Source organism: Arachis duranensis, chromosome 7 (genome assembly GCF_000817695.3).
Source record: "Arachis duranensis cultivar V14167 chromosome 7, aradu.V14167.gnm2.J7QH, whole genome shotgun sequence".
Taxonomy (NCBI): Eukaryota; Viridiplantae; Streptophyta; class Magnoliopsida; order Fabales; family Fabaceae; genus Arachis; species Arachis duranensis.
In genome coordinates, this window is record NC_029778.3 from 36,545,901 (window position 1) to 36,553,813 (window position 7,913).

The window sequence follows — 7,913 nt, forward strand, 5'->3', positions numbered from 1 at the left end:
ATCCTCTCAGTGAAAAAGGTCCAAATGCTCTGTCACGGCACGACTAATCATCTGTCGGTTCTCGATCATGTTGGAATAGAATCCTTGATTCTTTTGCGTTTGTCATCACGCCCAACAATCGCGAGTTTGAAGCTCGTCACAGTCATTCAATCCCTGAATCCTACTCGGAATACCACATACAAGGTTTAGACTTTTCGGATTCTCATGAATGCCACCATCAATCTAGCTTATAACACGAAGATTCTGATTAAGGAATCCAAGAGATATGCGCCCGGTCTAAAGTAGAACGGAAGTGGTTGTCAGTCACGCGTTCATAGGTGAGAATGATGATGAGTGTCACGGATCATCACATTTATCATGTTGAAGTGCAACGAATATCTTAGAACAGGAATAGCTGAATTGAATAGAAAATAGTAGTAATTGCATTAAAAGTTGAGGTACAGCAAAGCTCCACACCCTTAATCTATGGTGTGTAGAAACTCCACCGTTGAAAATACATAAGTGATGAAGGTTCAGGCATGACCGAATGGCCAGCTCCCATGAATGATCAATAGTCTCCTAAGATGAATAATAAATTAAAACTGAGACCAAAGATGTCTAATACAATAATAACATGTTCTATTTATACTAGACTAGCTACTAGGGTTTACATAGATAAGTAATTGATGCATAAATCCACTTCCGGGGCCCACTTGGTGTATGTTTAGGCTGAACTTGATCTTTACACGAGCTGAGACTTCTTTTGGAGTTGAACGCCAAGTTGTAACGTGTTTTTGGCGTTCAACTCTGGTTCGTGACGTGTTTCTGGCCTTTGACTCCAAAATGCAGCATGGAACTAGCGTTGAGCGCCAGTTTACGTCGTCTAATCTCAAATAAAGTATGGACCATTATATATTGCTGGAAAGCTCTAAATGTCTACTTTCCAACGTCGTTGAGAAAGCGCTATTCAGAGTTTTGTAGCTCCAGAAAATTTATTTCGAGTGTAGGGAGGTCAGAATCCAACAGCATCAGCAGTCCTTTGTCAGCCTTTTATCAGAGTTTTGCTCAGGTCCCTTAATTTCAGCCAGAAATTACTTGAAATTACAGAAAAACACACAAACTCATAGTAAAGTCCAAAAATGTGAATTTAGCATAAAAACTAATGAAAATATCCCTAAAAGTAGCTAGATGCTACTAAAAACTACCTAAAAACAATGCCAAAAAGCATATAAATTCTACCTCTTTGAGGGGGGTAGAATTTGGCAAGAAACTTGCTCACCAAGTCATACCAAGTGTTGATGCTTTCTTTTGGGAAGGTCTCTAGCCATTGAGTGGCTTTATCTCTGAGAGAGAATGGGAAGAGTAGCAACTTGTAGCTATCAGGAGGCACACCATTTGTCTTCACTGTGTCACAGATTCTTAAGAATGTGGACAGATGCTGATTTGGATCTTCCAAAGGCCCTCCTCCAAAAGAACAATTGTTTTGAACCAGAGTGATGAGTTGTGGCTTGAGTTCAAAATTGTTTGCATTGACATTGGGAGGAAGAATGCTACTCCCACAATGCCTAGCATTTGCAAATGTGTATGAAGCCAAAACTCTTCTCTGTTGTTGATTATTGTTGGCTCCTTCTCCCCCTGGTTGATTAGTATCTCCTTCCATGTCTTGGAATTCCTCCTCAGATTCTTCTTCTCCAACAATATTCTTCCCTCTTTCAGCTCTTCTTATTCTCCGAAGAGTCCTTTGATCAATTTCAGAATGGTTAGGGGAAGATCTTCCTATACCTGACATACAAACACACAGCAGTAAACACACAAACCCAGAAATACTATGAAACTTCAATCTATAGCTAGAATGAAGGTTTAGTTAGTTTAAGCAAAAATTCAAACAGTTAGTGTGTTAGTAAGAATTAGAATAACAGAAAGGAAAAAATGCTTAATCTAGACCTCCACTTCAATAAAGAAAAAGTGCTTGATCTAGATCTCCACTTCACTTAATCATTGTCAATCTATTTCAATCCCCGGCAACGGCGCCAAAAACTTGATGTGTGGAAAACGATCCAACACAAAACTCACCGGCAAGTGTACCGGGTCGCATCAAGTAATAATAACTCACATGAGTGAGGTCGATCCCACAGGGATTGAAGGATTGAGCAATTTTAGTTTAGTGGGTGATTTAGTCAAGCGAATCAAGTTTTGGTTGAATGATTTGTGTTTGTGAGCAATTTCAGTTAGGTGGTTGATTTAGTTAAGTAAACAGTTGATTATTTGAGTGATTTGTAACCAACAGAATATAAATGACAAGGAATTTAAAGTGCAGGAAGTAAAATTGCAGAAACTTAAAGTGCAAGAAAGTAAATGACTGAAACTTAAAGTGCAAGAAACTTAAATTGCAGTAACTTAAATGGCAAGAAAGATAAATGGCTTGAATATAAAAGGGAATTGAGGAATGGGATTGCAAGATCTAAACAAAGCAGAAGTAAATTGCAGCAATTGATAGAGCAGAAATTGAATTAGAATCAATAAGCATTCAAACAGAAAGGAAATAAAATGTAGCAGAGGTTCACAGAAGAACCCAAGTGAATTTTGATCTCAGGATCCCAAGGGCTTAGGTAGCAGAGCCTAAAACCCAATCTCCTTCCCAGATCTGAATTAGCTAAGCAATTGACAGAAAATTAAAGAAGAAGCAATAGAAGAACAGAATTGGAATTGAATTATGCAGAAAACAAAGTGCAAAGAGTTTGAATGGGAGTTGGGACAGAATTTCCCCAATTTCACACACCCAAAACTCAGAAAAAGAAGAGTAGAATTGCCCAAGGGAAATGAGGAAGGAAATCAATCAAGTCTCCCTTGATCCTCTTAGTTCTCGGACAAGTCTCTCAAGAAAGCTCCAAGAAAATGAAATTCAAAAGCTCCAAAATAAAAGTAGAAATTCAAAGCTCAAAGTAAAGGTCCTAATTACATCAAACTAACTCCATGTGCCTTTGAGTGATGATGTGGGCTTTGCTTGCTTTGGATTTGAGGAGAAATGGGTTTGGTTGGCCTTGATTCAATTTGGAGAAGAATTGAATTTAAATGAAATTTTGGTTGAATTTTGGCCCATGTTGCTCCCAGGAGGCTGCCCTGCCCTTATGGAGGGCAGGGCAGAAAATTGATGCATGGTGCACAAGCTTGGTGCGGCCTTGGTGCGTGTGATGCGAGTCTGGCGCGTCTTTGGTGCTGCCAGAAAGAAATTTGGTGCGCCAGGAAGCAAATTGGTGCGCCAGGATGCGCATTGGTGCGTGGGACGCTGCCCTGCCCGCGCCAAGGGCAGGGCAGAAATTTGTGGTGCTGCCAGGGAACGTTGGTGCGTGCGGTTGGTGCTGCCAGGAACAAAACTTGGTGCGCCAAATTTGTTGCTTGGTGCGCCAAGTTCTTGTGCCATCCAAATGCTGCCCTGCCCGCGCCAAGTGCGCCAGTCCAATTGCTGCCCTGCCCGCGCCAAGGGCAGGGCAGGGTCCTTTCCTTCATGGCCCGTGTTCGAAACTGGGAGGAGGCAAACACGCTACATTTCTTTCTTGGCTTCTTGGCACGGCAATCACCCTTAGTCCTTGGCTTCCTCATGGTCCCTTGTTCGAACCTTGTAGCATGCATGGGTAACCTTTTTTTCTTGATTTCTTTCCTTAAAGTGCCCGATTCTGCCCTCCACAAGGGCAGGGCAGAGTTTGCTTCTCTTGGCTCCAAGGCACCATTTTGTGCTCTGCCCTTGGAGTGGGCAGGGCAGAGTTGCCTTCCTTGGCTTGGTCACTTAATGCTGCTCTCCTAGAGGGCATTCTGCCCTTGTGGAGGGCAATGTTGCTTCCCCCATTAGTTGCGGCACGCTTCTCTCCTCTTTGGCCACGCTTTCCTTTTCTTGTGTTACGCTTCTTAGGCCACGCTTTTCATTTTCTTTTCTTTTCTTCACCTACAATAAACTAAACAACCACTCAAAGTATCACTAAATTCAAGAGGCTTATAAATCAATTAAAATTCAATTAAAATGAGCTCAAACCTCGTGGATTAACATTAATTTCATGGTGGTTGCTTGATTTAGAGAAGTTATGCATTTTCACTCCAAATCACTTACTTAGGATGCAAGAAAGTGCATAAATGCTAACAAAACAAGTGAAATTAGCTTGAAAAATGGGTATATGATGACTTGTCATCAAGTAACATAGATGGCAAATAAGATGAGAAAAAGCTAGCCTTGTCAAGGTAGAGGACTTTTCGGCTATTTTGTAGAATTCAAGGGAGATGACTTCATGAACTTCTACTTCCTCTCCAATCATGATGCTATGAATCATGATGGCCCGATCCACAGTAACTTCAGATCGGTTGCTAGTGGGGATGAAGGAGCGTTGGATGAACTCCAACCATCCTCTAGCTACAGGCTTGAGGTCCAGTCTTCTTAATTGAACTGGCTTGCCTTTGGAGTCTCTTTTCCATTGAGCTCCTTCAACACATATGTCCCTAAGGACTTGGTCCAACCTTTGATCAAAGTTGACCCTTCTTGTGTAGGGGTGTGCATCTCCTTGCATCACGGGCAAGTTGAATGCCAACCTCACATTTTTTGGACTAAAATCTAAGTATTTCCCCCGAACCATTGTAAGATAGTTCTTTGGATTCGGGTTCATAATTTGATCATGGTTCCTAGTGATCCATGCATTGGCATAGAACTCTTGAACCATCAAGATTCTGACTTGTTGAATGGTGTTGGTCAGAACTTCCCAACGTCTTCTTTGGATCTCATGTCGGATCTCCGGAAACTCATTTTTCTTGAGCTTGAAAGGGACCTCGGGGATCACCTTCTTCTTGGCCACAACATCATAGAAGTGGTCTTGATAGGCTTTGGAGATGAATCTTTCCATCTCCCATGACTCGGAGGTGGAAGCTTTTGTCTTCCCTTTTCCTTTTCTAGAGGTTTCTCCGGCCTTAGGTGCCATCAATGGTAATGGAAAAACAAAAAGCTTATGCTTTTACCATACCAAACTTAAAATATTGCTCGCCCTCGAGCAAGAGAAGAAAGAAAAGAAGAAAAAGAAGAGAAAATATGGAGGAGAGTGGAGAAAGGTGTATTCGGCCAAGGTATAGGAGAGGAAGTTATGTTGTGTGAAAATTAAGGAGAATAGAGGGGTCTATATAGTGAGGGGAGAAGGGTGGGATTGGGTGGGAAAATGTTTTTGAATTTTGAAGGTAGGTGGGGTTTATGGGGAAGAGTGGATGGATGTGAGTGGTGAAGGGGGTAATAGGAAAGAGAGATTGAGGTGATTAGTGAAGGGTTTTGGGGAAGAGTGTTTATTGGAAAGAGAGAATGAATGTTGAGAAGAGGGGAGAATATGGTAGGTGGGGATCCTGTGGGGTCCACAGATCCTGAGGTGTCAATGATTTACATCCCTGCACCAATTAGGCATGTACAATGCCTTTGCATGCAATTCTGGCATTTAAACGCCGAGGTGATGCATGTTCTGGGCGTTCAACGCCCAGCTGTAGCATATTTCTGGCATTAAACGCCAGTTCTATGCTTGTTTCTGGCGTTCAGCGCTAGCTCTCCTCAGGGTATATTCCTGGCGTTTAAACACCAGGATGCTGCTTGTTTCTGGCGTTCAACGCCAGATCCATGCTCTGTTCTGGCGTTGAACGCCAGCCAGATGCTCCTTATTGGTGTTTAAACGCCAGTAAGTCCTTCCTCCAGGGTGTGATTTTTCTTCTGCTATTTTTTGATTCTGTTTTTAATTTTAATATTTTTTTCGTGACTCCACATGATCATGAACCTAAGAAAACATAAAAGAACAATGAAAATAAAATAAAATTAGATAAATAAAAATTGGGTTGCCTCCCAATAAACGCTTCTTTAATGTCAATAGCTTGACAGTGGGCTCTCATGGAGCCTCACAGGTGATCAGGTCAACGTTGTAGACTCCCAACACCAACCTTAGAGTTTGAATGTGGGGATTCAAGACCAAACTTAGAGTTTGGCTGTGGCCTCTCAACACCAAACTTAGAGTTTGATTGTGGGAATTTTGTTTGACTCTATACTGAGAGAAGCTTTTCATGCATCCTTTCCATTGTTAAAGAAGAAGATCCTTGAGCCTTAAACACAAGGTATTCTCCATTCAATTGAAGGACTAATTCTCCTCTGTTAACATCTATCACAGCTCCTGCTGTGGTTAGGAAAGGTCTTCCAAGGATGATGCATGCATCCTCCTCCTTCCTAGTGTCTAAGATTATGAAATCAGCAGGGATGTAAAGGCCTTTAACCTTTACCAACACGTCCTCTACCAATCCATAAGCTTGTCTTACTGACTTGTCTGCCATTTGCAATGAAAATATGGCAGGTTGTACCACAATGATCCACAACTTCTCCATTACAGAGAGTGGCATAAGATTTATGCCTGATCCTAGGTCACACAGAGCTTTCTCAAAGGTCATGGTGCCTATGATACAGGGTATTACGAATTTTCCAGGATCTTGTCTCTTTTGAGGTAAAGTTTGCTGAACCCAGGTATCTAGTTCACTAATGAGCAAGGGAGGTTCACCTTCCCAAGTCTCATTACCAAATAACTTGGCATTCAGTTTCATGATAGCTCCTAGATATTGAGCAACTTGCTCTCCAGTTACATCTTCATCCTCTTCAGAGAAAGAATAGTCTTTAGAGCTCATGAATGGCAGAAGGAGGTTTAATGGAATCTCTATGGTCTCTATATGGGCCTCAGATTCCCGTGGGTCCTCAATAGGGAACTCCTTCTTACTTGAGAGACGTCCCATGAGGTCTTTCTCATTGGGATTCACGTCCTCTCCTTCCTCTCTAGGTTCGGCCATATTGATTATATCAATGGCCTTGCACTCTCTTTTTGGATTTTCTTCAGTATTGCTTGGGAGAGTACTAGGAGAGGTTTCGGTGATTTTCTTACTCAGCTGGCCCACTTGTACCTCCAGATTTCTGATGGAGAACCTTGTTTTATTCATGAAACTTAAAGTGGCCTTAGACAGATCAGAGACTAAATTTGCTAAGTTAGAGGTATTCTGTTCATAATTCTCTGTCTGTTGCTGAGATGATGATGGATAAGGCTTGATATTACTGAGCCTATTTCTTCCACCATTATTAAAGCCTTGTTGAGGCTTCTGTTGATCCTTCCATGAGAAATTTGGATGATTTCTCCATGATGAATTATAGGTGTTTCCATAAGGTTCACCCATGTAATTTACCTCTGCCATTACAGGGTTCTCAGGATCATAACGCTTCTTCAGAAGATGCCTCTTTAGTGCTGTTGGATGCATTTTGCCATCCATTCAGACTTTGAGAAATCATGTTGACTTGATGAGTCAATATTTTGTTCTGAGCCAATATGGCATTCAGAGCATCAATTTCAAGAACTTCCTTCCTTTGAGGCGTCCCATTATTCACGAAATTCCTTTCAGAAGTGTACATGAACTGGTTATTTGCAACCATGTCAATAAGTTCTTGAGCTTCTGCAGGCGTTTTCTTTAGGTGAATGGATCCACCTACAGAATGGTCCAATGTCATCTTAGAGAACTCAGATAGACCATAATAGAATATATCTATCATGGACCATTCTGAAAACATGTCAGAAGGACATCTTTTGGTCATCTGCTTGTATCTTTCCCAAGCTTCATAGAGGGATTCACCATCTTTTTGTTTGAAGGTCTGAACATCCACTCTAAGCTTGCTCAGCTTTTGAGGAGGAAAGAACTTAGCCAAGAAGGCCGTGACCAACTTATCCCAAGAGTCCAGGCTATCTTTAGGTTGAGAGTCCAACCATGTTCTAGCTCTGTCTCTTACAGCAAAAGGGAAAAGTATGAGGCTGTAGACTTCAGGATCTACTCCATTAGTCTTAACAGTCTCACAGATCTGCAAGAACTCAGTTAAGAACTGGTAAGGATCTTCTAATGGAAGTCCA

The 7,913-nt window shown here is 41.7% G+C and overlaps 1 non-coding gene across 1 annotated transcript; it reads left to right on the forward strand.

Moving 5' to 3' along the window:
* The first annotated feature begins 7,577 nt into the window (after positions 1–7,577).
* LOC127740804 (small nucleolar RNA R71) lies at positions 7,578–7,681 on the forward strand. Its single transcript, XR_008001661.1, has one exon. It is a non-coding gene; the product is annotated as a small nucleolar RNA R71 (small nucleolar RNA).
* The last annotated feature ends 232 nt before the right edge of the window (positions 7,682–7,913 follow it).